This window comes from Gossypium arboreum, chromosome 10 (assembly GCF_025698485.1).
Source record: "Gossypium arboreum isolate Shixiya-1 chromosome 10, ASM2569848v2, whole genome shotgun sequence".
Lineage (NCBI taxonomy): Eukaryota > Viridiplantae > Streptophyta > Magnoliopsida > Malvales > Malvaceae > Gossypium > Gossypium arboreum.
The window spans coordinates 82,292,799-82,301,049 of NC_069079.1; the positions used below are offsets into that span (position 1 = coordinate 82,292,799).

The 8,251-nt window shown below is 35.7% G+C and overlaps 1 non-coding gene across 1 annotated transcript; it reads right to left on the reverse strand.

Moving 5' to 3' along the window:
- Positions 1 to 7,688: 7,688 nt before the first annotated feature.
- On the reverse strand, positions 7,689 to 7,795 carry LOC128283322 (small nucleolar RNA R71). Its single transcript, XR_008273663.1, has one exon. It is a non-coding gene; the product is annotated as a small nucleolar RNA R71 (small nucleolar RNA).
- Positions 7,796 to 8,251: the final 456 nt, after the last annotated feature.

Sequence of the window (8,251 nt, forward strand, 5' to 3'; positions counted from 1 at the left end):
ATATATATATATATGCTAGAGCCAATTTCAAAGTTGCTTATATCCAAATATAAACATATATCCAAAGCTCAAATCTTACCTACCATGCAATATGCATAAATCATACTTATGGATATACCATGGCCGAATACACCACAACACCATACCGTTTCGATTTTGGTCATGGTTAAACAAAGAACTTAATGTCTCACTCAAAATGCTAAAAGAAAATCCAAGAGTCCTCAATCCACCATCATATGTATCATTATCAAGCTTCATATTTAGCATGCAATGGCATTAACACAACATCTACCTTGGCCGAATATCATCCCCATGACATAGCAAAGATTTGAACCATGGGCTAATAAGAACATCAAGTTAGCAACCAAAAACATGCATGAATCTCATGGCACAACATCAAACATACCTTAATCTTAATACAAGTATGGCCAAACCTCCTCCTAATCCTCTTCCAAACCAAGCATGAAGCAAAAACCCCTTCCTTCTTCCTTAGAATTTTCAGCTCAAAGAAATGAAAAAAAAGATGAACAACAATTTTTTTTTCTCTCTTTTCTTCAACTCACGGCAATGGGGAAACACTCACCATTCTCTTTTTTTTTTCTTCCCTTTCATTATTCAATTCCCATGCTCATTATTTTATTTTTTTCTTACATACACCATTGTCCCAACATGTTTTATGACATGTTTTTGCCCATAATCCTTTGTCATGGCCGGCCACTAGCTATTAGGGGGAAATTTGACATGCAAGTCCTCCCTTTTGATTACATGCACTATTAGGTCCTTATAGATTAGCCTAGCACATTTCAAAAGTGTCACACAAGTCCTAATAACTGAATTCACATGCAATCGACTAAATCGAAGCTTGAAATTTTCACACATTCATAAATACATATTCTAGACAATAAATATTACGTTCAAACATTTCGGTGACTCGGTTTAGTGGTCCCGAAACCACTTCCCGACTAGGGTCAATTTTGGGCTGTCACAAGGTTAGTCATTTGTGTTAGATTTTCTTTAAACTTTAAGCTTGTTTCTAGTTAATTAGCTAGTTTCTTTCATAACCCATGTCAAAATTATAAAAATCTTGGTGATGGTTTGAGCATTCGGTTTTAGTTATTAAGGGATGAGATTGGGTTATGGTTTTTATGTTTTATGAAGAATTGTTGAAGAGAAGGGTTTTAGTTAGTCAAATGATAAATTCTAATGTTCATGAGTACAATGACCAAACATAGATTTGTCTAATGAATTGAACAAATGCCGTGTGAGTGATTGAAATGAATGAGTTGGAGGTTGGATCATATTAAGATTCGGCTTTGCACATAAATATTAAGAGTTTGATATTTTTATGATTTTTGGAAGGTAAATAAGGTTATGCTCAAGTTAAATACAAGATTATGGCTGATTTGTGTTTAGTGAGTTTGACCAAGGACTTTATGTGCATCCGGTTCAAGTAGAGTAAGCGTGATGTAGAAAATGGTTGTTAATTGAGATAGTTTAAGGTATTTGTAAGTAGTTTGAATAAATGAACAATAATAATAATAAATCATCTAGTGAATTGGTGTAATTGCCGAATTTGAACTAGAAAGTTATTGAGTAATGTTTGTATGTTAAGTGATAGAATAGAGCGAATGCTTGGAATGTGATATGTATGAATTATAGGTTGGATTAAAGGCTGTTATATTGCCTTATCATTTTCGGGAATGTGCTATGTCAAAGAAATTGAGGGTTGATGTTTAAGTAACGTAAGTATAGGTATATTCGGCTTGTAGTTTTATAAATGTGATATGAGTATTTTGTGTTGTAAATGAGTAGTAAGTATGTTAAGAATGGTTCTAAAATGTATACGGATGCCGTATGATTGTGTTTGATTGAGAAGTAAATTATTTGATTTAGCTCAAGGGCTTAGAGGATCAAAGTTGGATAAGGGAAAGGAAAAAGTGGTCGAATAGCCGTTGAAATCGTTCGACAACATCTGAGGTAAGTTTTCGAGTAATAAAACTTAGTTTATGATTTGATTAAGTCATGACATATAAGCATAACAAATAAACGGTGATATAATGATTCTACTTGAATTGTATATTGAGGTGATTAGTTTATACCTATGACGGGTAGCTGAATGTGTATAGAGATTATGTTATAAAGCAAATCAAATCATGCTCTTTGTATGTGGCTATTGAGCCGAAAATGGTAATGGTTGATAAGTGTCTTGTGTTTGAATTCTTGTTATGAAAATGAAATATAGATGTGTCATGATTCATTGATATATGTGCTTGATTATTCGGATGATATCCGGGCTAAGTCCCGAAGGCATTTGTGCGAGTTCCTATATTCGGGTTAAGTCTCGAAGGCATTTGTGCTAGTGGCTATATCCGGGCGAAGTCCCGAAGGCATTTGTGCGAGTAGTTGCTATACCCGGGCTAAGTCCCGAAGGCATTTGTGCTAGTGACTATATCCGGGCTAAGACCCAAAGGCATTTGTGTGAGTTGCTATATCCGGCTAAATCCTGAAGGTACTTGGGTTTGGAAGTGAGCGATCTTGCTGCAATAATTTCAATTAATACGCTCAAAAAAATACAAACGATAAGGTATGTTTCGTATATGCATCGGAAAGGTTGATTCCTTTCAAATAGTACTCGCTCAATTAATTAACGAGCTTCCGACCTCTAGTTAGGTTTGATACCCTGTGTATGAATATATTGGTTGAAGCGTGAAGAAATTATGATTTTGAGAATGTGCATATATGAAATTATTCATTTAGTCATATGAACGCTATACTTTAGTCGTAAATAATTTCGTTACTCAAAACTTACTAAGCATTAAATGCTTATTCCGTTTCTTTAATTCTCTGTTTTATAGATTTTTGTTCGTCAGCTATCGGACTCGGGATTGTCGAAGTCGAAGTCGTCCACACTATCTAAGCCCTTTTGGTACTCTTTTAGTTAAACGTTGATAATGGCATGTATAGGACTAACCTTTGTTGTTAATCAAGTACCTTTGGTAATGTGTATATATTCGGATAGCCATGCGAAAATGGCTTAAATATTTTGAGCATAGTATTAAAATCATTTTGTATATATATGGTTATTGAGAGGTGTGGAAATGCTTGGCAATGATTAGCCATTGGAATGGTTAATCACGATCATATTTGGTGCTATGTATGTCAAATGGCTAGTTGAATCATGGAAACTATGAAATAGGTGAAATTTACCTTAAAATAGATGCTGACAGCAGCAGTGATGTTAGTTTGAAAATTCACTAAAAATAGTAGGAATGTAATTAAATAATGAATAAATTATGTAATCGAACCTTGATGAGTCTATTTTCAAATGAAAGAATCAAAATGACCATATGAGCTGTATTTTATGAGATGTTTAAGTTTTCGTGAAATAGGGCCAGAAAGTTTACTGGATCCCCTGCTCTGACTTTGGAAATTTACTATAAATTAACAAAAAATAATTAGAAGTCATGCTTTATATGTAAAGATTCCTTTTTGAGTCTAGTTTCATTAGAAACAAACGGAATATGTATTGAAGCCCTGTACAGGGATATATATAAGTAGTAATACATGAAGGTTAGAGTAGTCGAACCCTGAGACAGGGGAGACTTTAACTAATAAAATGTACTAATTGGCCTGACCAAAAATTCTAGAAACAAATCTGTAGATGGATATATGAGTCTAGTTTCAGGTAAAATTTACGGAATCAGTTTTAGAGTTCTGGAACTCGAGATATGATTTTTAAGGTGATAGTGATGCAGTTAGCCAGCTTGTCTGAAAATTTTAAAATGAACTGTGTAAATAAATGAATTAAGTTCGTTAACACCTCGTGTTCGACTCCGGCAACGGTCTCGAGTGCGGGGCGTTACATGTGCTTGTTGAAAATCATACTTAAAAACATGGCTTGTTTTTGTAAGAAAACATTAAACATATTCATGTCATTGTTCCTGTCCTTGTTTTTATACTAAACATATATCATGCTCTTATACTGATCTTGTTGGAAAACATAAAATATGTTCTTACTATTGGATAAGAGGATCTCCTTATATTGCCTCACTTGTAACTCAGAGATTTCTTAACATGTCCCATAAGTGTAGCATAGAGCTAACACTCTCTTGTACACCAACATGTCCCTTTGAATTGAGCATAGCTCTGACATTCCCATATCTCTCCACATGTCCCAGGGCTTCAACACCCAAATCACTGAACTTATAGATGAGAACTCACAATCCTTTGGCATGCCAATATATCCAACATAGGGCTCACATAAAAATACTTGTTTACATAGAGCTCGCGTTAAAGATCGCAAAACACAGTTTAGAGAATCATGCTTTTAAAACTTATCTTAAACATTTAAAACATAAGCTTGCGTAAGAGCACACAAAAAAATATCTCTGAAACATAACTTGAAAACAGAGTTTATACTCTTGGAACTTAGTTTTAAAAACTCTAAGCTCCTAAAAACACAATGGTTTGCACACAAATGACAATCCCTGAATACTCGCTAATTAGTTGAGAATTTAAACAAGTTTTGATTTTCCATTGTCCTTACTTGATGATGGTCTAATTGGTTCACAACATACATAAACATATACAAATTACTTAACAAGCACACAAAATTCAAACATTCGAGCGAACCTAGTTTCCCAGACAATTAACCCTAGCATAGAAGCTTACCTTGGTTTCTAATAACTTTGGTTCAGAATAGAGTATTGACAAAAAGGACAGTAGATGAGAGAAATTTTATGGAAATGACTTAATTTATAGGCACTAATTATTTTAGTACTCTTAGTATGACCTACTTAAAAAGTTACGTGCATGGATAGTTGTCCTAACTAGAAAACAAGTCAGCTTTCTAATTCTAGTGTAACTCGACATATACTGGTGAACCCCAGCTCACCAATCCAATTGGAGAACCCTAACTCACCAAACCTATAGGCAAACCCCCAGCTCACCAGACCAACTGGTGAACCCTAGCTTGCCAAACCAACTGGCGAGCCCCAGTTCGCTAAACCTGGCAAACACTATTTACCACGTCCTTTAGATGTACACTACTCACTAAACCTGCTGGCGAACTCTGTTGAAAGTCATCTAGCGAACACTAGTTCACCGAACCACTAGCGAACCCCTTGCTTGCAAAGTCCAAACTTTCAGGCCCTATCTCGGGATGTTACAACTCTCCCCTACTCTAGGCATTTCGTCTTTGAAATTTTCTTTACTAAATAGCTGAGGATATTGTTGTCTCATTTCTTTTTCTATTTCCCATATAGCTTCGCTAGTCTTGTGATTCTGGTACAACACTTTGACCAAAGGAACCTTTCTTGTTTTGCATAACTTTCTCTTCATGAGCCATAATATTCACTGGTTCTTCATTATATGTTAAATTAGGTCGCACCTCTATTTCATTTGTTGAAACAATATGGGATGTGTCTACACGACACTTCCTTTCCATTGACACATGAAACACATCATGAATTTGATCAAGTTCGTGTGGCAATATAAATCAATAAGCTATTGGACCAATCTTTTCAACCACTTCATAGGGACCAATGAACCTTATACTTAACTTTCCTTTATGCTAATACCTTAGGACTTTCTTCCATAGAGATATGAGAAACCGTAATTTATACATATTTCTATCCCATGCTTAGCACATTTTATGGATGAATTTTCCTTAAAATTGGTGAATTCGATGCTCTTAATTCGTTAATTTCATGTTTTATACTTAGGCGAGCATAGGGGAGCGAAAGGAACGAGAAGCGAGCCAAAAATGGAAAAAATGGGACAATGTACGAAATCAAAATGGCCTAGACCTCCTCACACGGGCAGACCACATGGCCGTGTCAATTTGGTAGAATCAAAGCATGACTTACATGAGTGGACCACACGCCCGTGCCTATTTAACAGGCTTGACCACAGCCTTAAGCAATCGCATACAAGCGTGTTCCTGCCGAGCGAAAGTTTAGTCTAATTCATAAAAGGCCAATTTTGAGGGTTCTTAGGCATTCCAAAGCCTATAAATACACCCTAGAGGAGGAGGAAAAGGGACACAGAGAAGGAGGCAGGGAACTGCTCAAGGAAAGTCGATTGATCCATCTCAAAAGCCAGATTCATTATCAAGATTGAAGATCTCCCCTCAATTTCCCTTCAGGAGTTTTGGGTTTTCTTTATGTTTTGTATTCATTATTCTTCTGAGATGTTTTCCTTTTTAGTTATTGACTAAATCCCCTAAATAGCTTAGGGGAATGAAACCTAAGATGAATCTTGTTATTATTTTCTAAATTGTATGATAAATATTTGACTTGTTCTTAATTATGTATTCTTAATTCTTGTTTTGATATTCTAAGATATTGATTAAAGATAAGCTCTTATTTAGAGGAGGAATAGACCCTGTCTAAGAGTACATTTGTCATATTTAAGCGGAGTTGGTTGCATGCCTAGAGATAGGGTGACAAGATTTTATCGGATTAGGGTGAAACCTAATAAGGGGATCCATATATTGAGTTAATGCAACCCTAGGGAGTTAATTAGAAAGAGATTTCAATTATTCAACCTAGTATTAGACGTTGTTAGTCTCGAGAGGGATAATAATAAAACTTAGGGATTTCTACGGATCAAGTCACATGAATAAATCGTCCGATTCAGAGACAAATAACAAGTGAAGTCTAGGTGGATTTTTCCTTAGGTATTGTCTCAATTCAATCATTTTTCCTAACGTAATTCCCCAATTCTATTTTCTGTGATTTCTTAGTTTAGTTAATTAGTTAGTTAAAACAAACCCCATTATTCTTAGGCTAGATAATAAAAAGACAGTCATTACTAGTACTTTTAGTTCCTTTGGGTTCGACAATCCGGTCTTGCTAAAGCTATACTACTATTCTATAGGTACACTTGCCTTCATCGTGATAAGAGTTAGTTTCAAGAACGATTCATTATAAATATTTAAAACCTGTCACGAGTATCACGCATCAAGTTTTTGGTGCCGTTGTCGGGGAGCTAAGATATTAGGAACACTCGATTTTTATTACTTTAGCCATTTACTTTTACTGTAAATTAAATTTATTTCTAATTTTTATCACTAATTCTTATTTTTCCCTTTTTCTTGCAGGTTCTTATAGTTTATGACTAGAAGAAACCCATCAGGACCATTACTTTTTGACAGTGTGATTGATCACACAGTTCACAGAAACCAGAGAGAAATAAGGCGAAGCTTAAGATACATAGAGAACGAGCAAGAGGACGATACTTCAACCACAACCGAGGAGGTGGCTGAAAACCAAGAAAATCCGCTACCTCCTACGATTGCTGTTAATCAGAATCATGCTCCGCGCACTATATATGATTATGCTAAACCTAATTTAATAGGAACTGAGTCAAGTATAGTTAGACCTGCTGTTGCTACAAATAATTTTGAACTGAAACCTAACACAATTCAAATGATACAATAGTTTGTTCAGTTTGATGGTTTGCAGGACGAGGATCCCAACGCTCATTTGGCAAATTTCCTAGAATTTTGCGATACATTTAAAATCAATGGTGTTTCTGATGATGCCATCCATCTTCGGTTGTTTCCCTTTTCGTTAAGGAATAAGGCTAAATAGCGGTTGAACTTGTTACCGTGAGGGTCAATCACTACTTGGGAACAAATGACCGAAAAATTTTTATTAAAATATTTTCCACTAGCTAAAACAGTCAAATTACGTAATGATATCTCTTCTTTTGTGCAGATGGATTTAGAAACACTCTACGATGCATGGGAGAGATAGAAGGATCTTTTGAGAAGGTTCCCTCACCATGGGTTACCGCTTTGGCTACAGGTTCAAACGTTCCATAATGGCCTGAATCCTTCGACTCAGCAGATGATTGATGCAACCGCTGGAGGAACTATCAATAATAAAACACCTGAGGCTGCTTACGAATTTATTAAAGAGATGTCACTGAATAACTATCAATGGCAAGTTATGAGAACAAAGCCGACGAAAGCAGCCGGTGTTTTCAACCTCAACGCGGTTACTATGCTATCTAACCAAGTAGAACTTTTAAATGAAAAGATTGACGGTTTGTGTGATTCTACTCAGGTACATCCAGTGATGAGGTGCGATTCGAATAGAGGAGGAGCATACACAGAATATCAACCCTTCAACCCTAGCATCAAGGAGGAAAAAGTCCAATAAATGGGTATCAATAACTCTAGATCCCAAAATAACCCATATAGTAACACTTATAATGCAGGTTGGGGGAACCATCCCAATTTCTC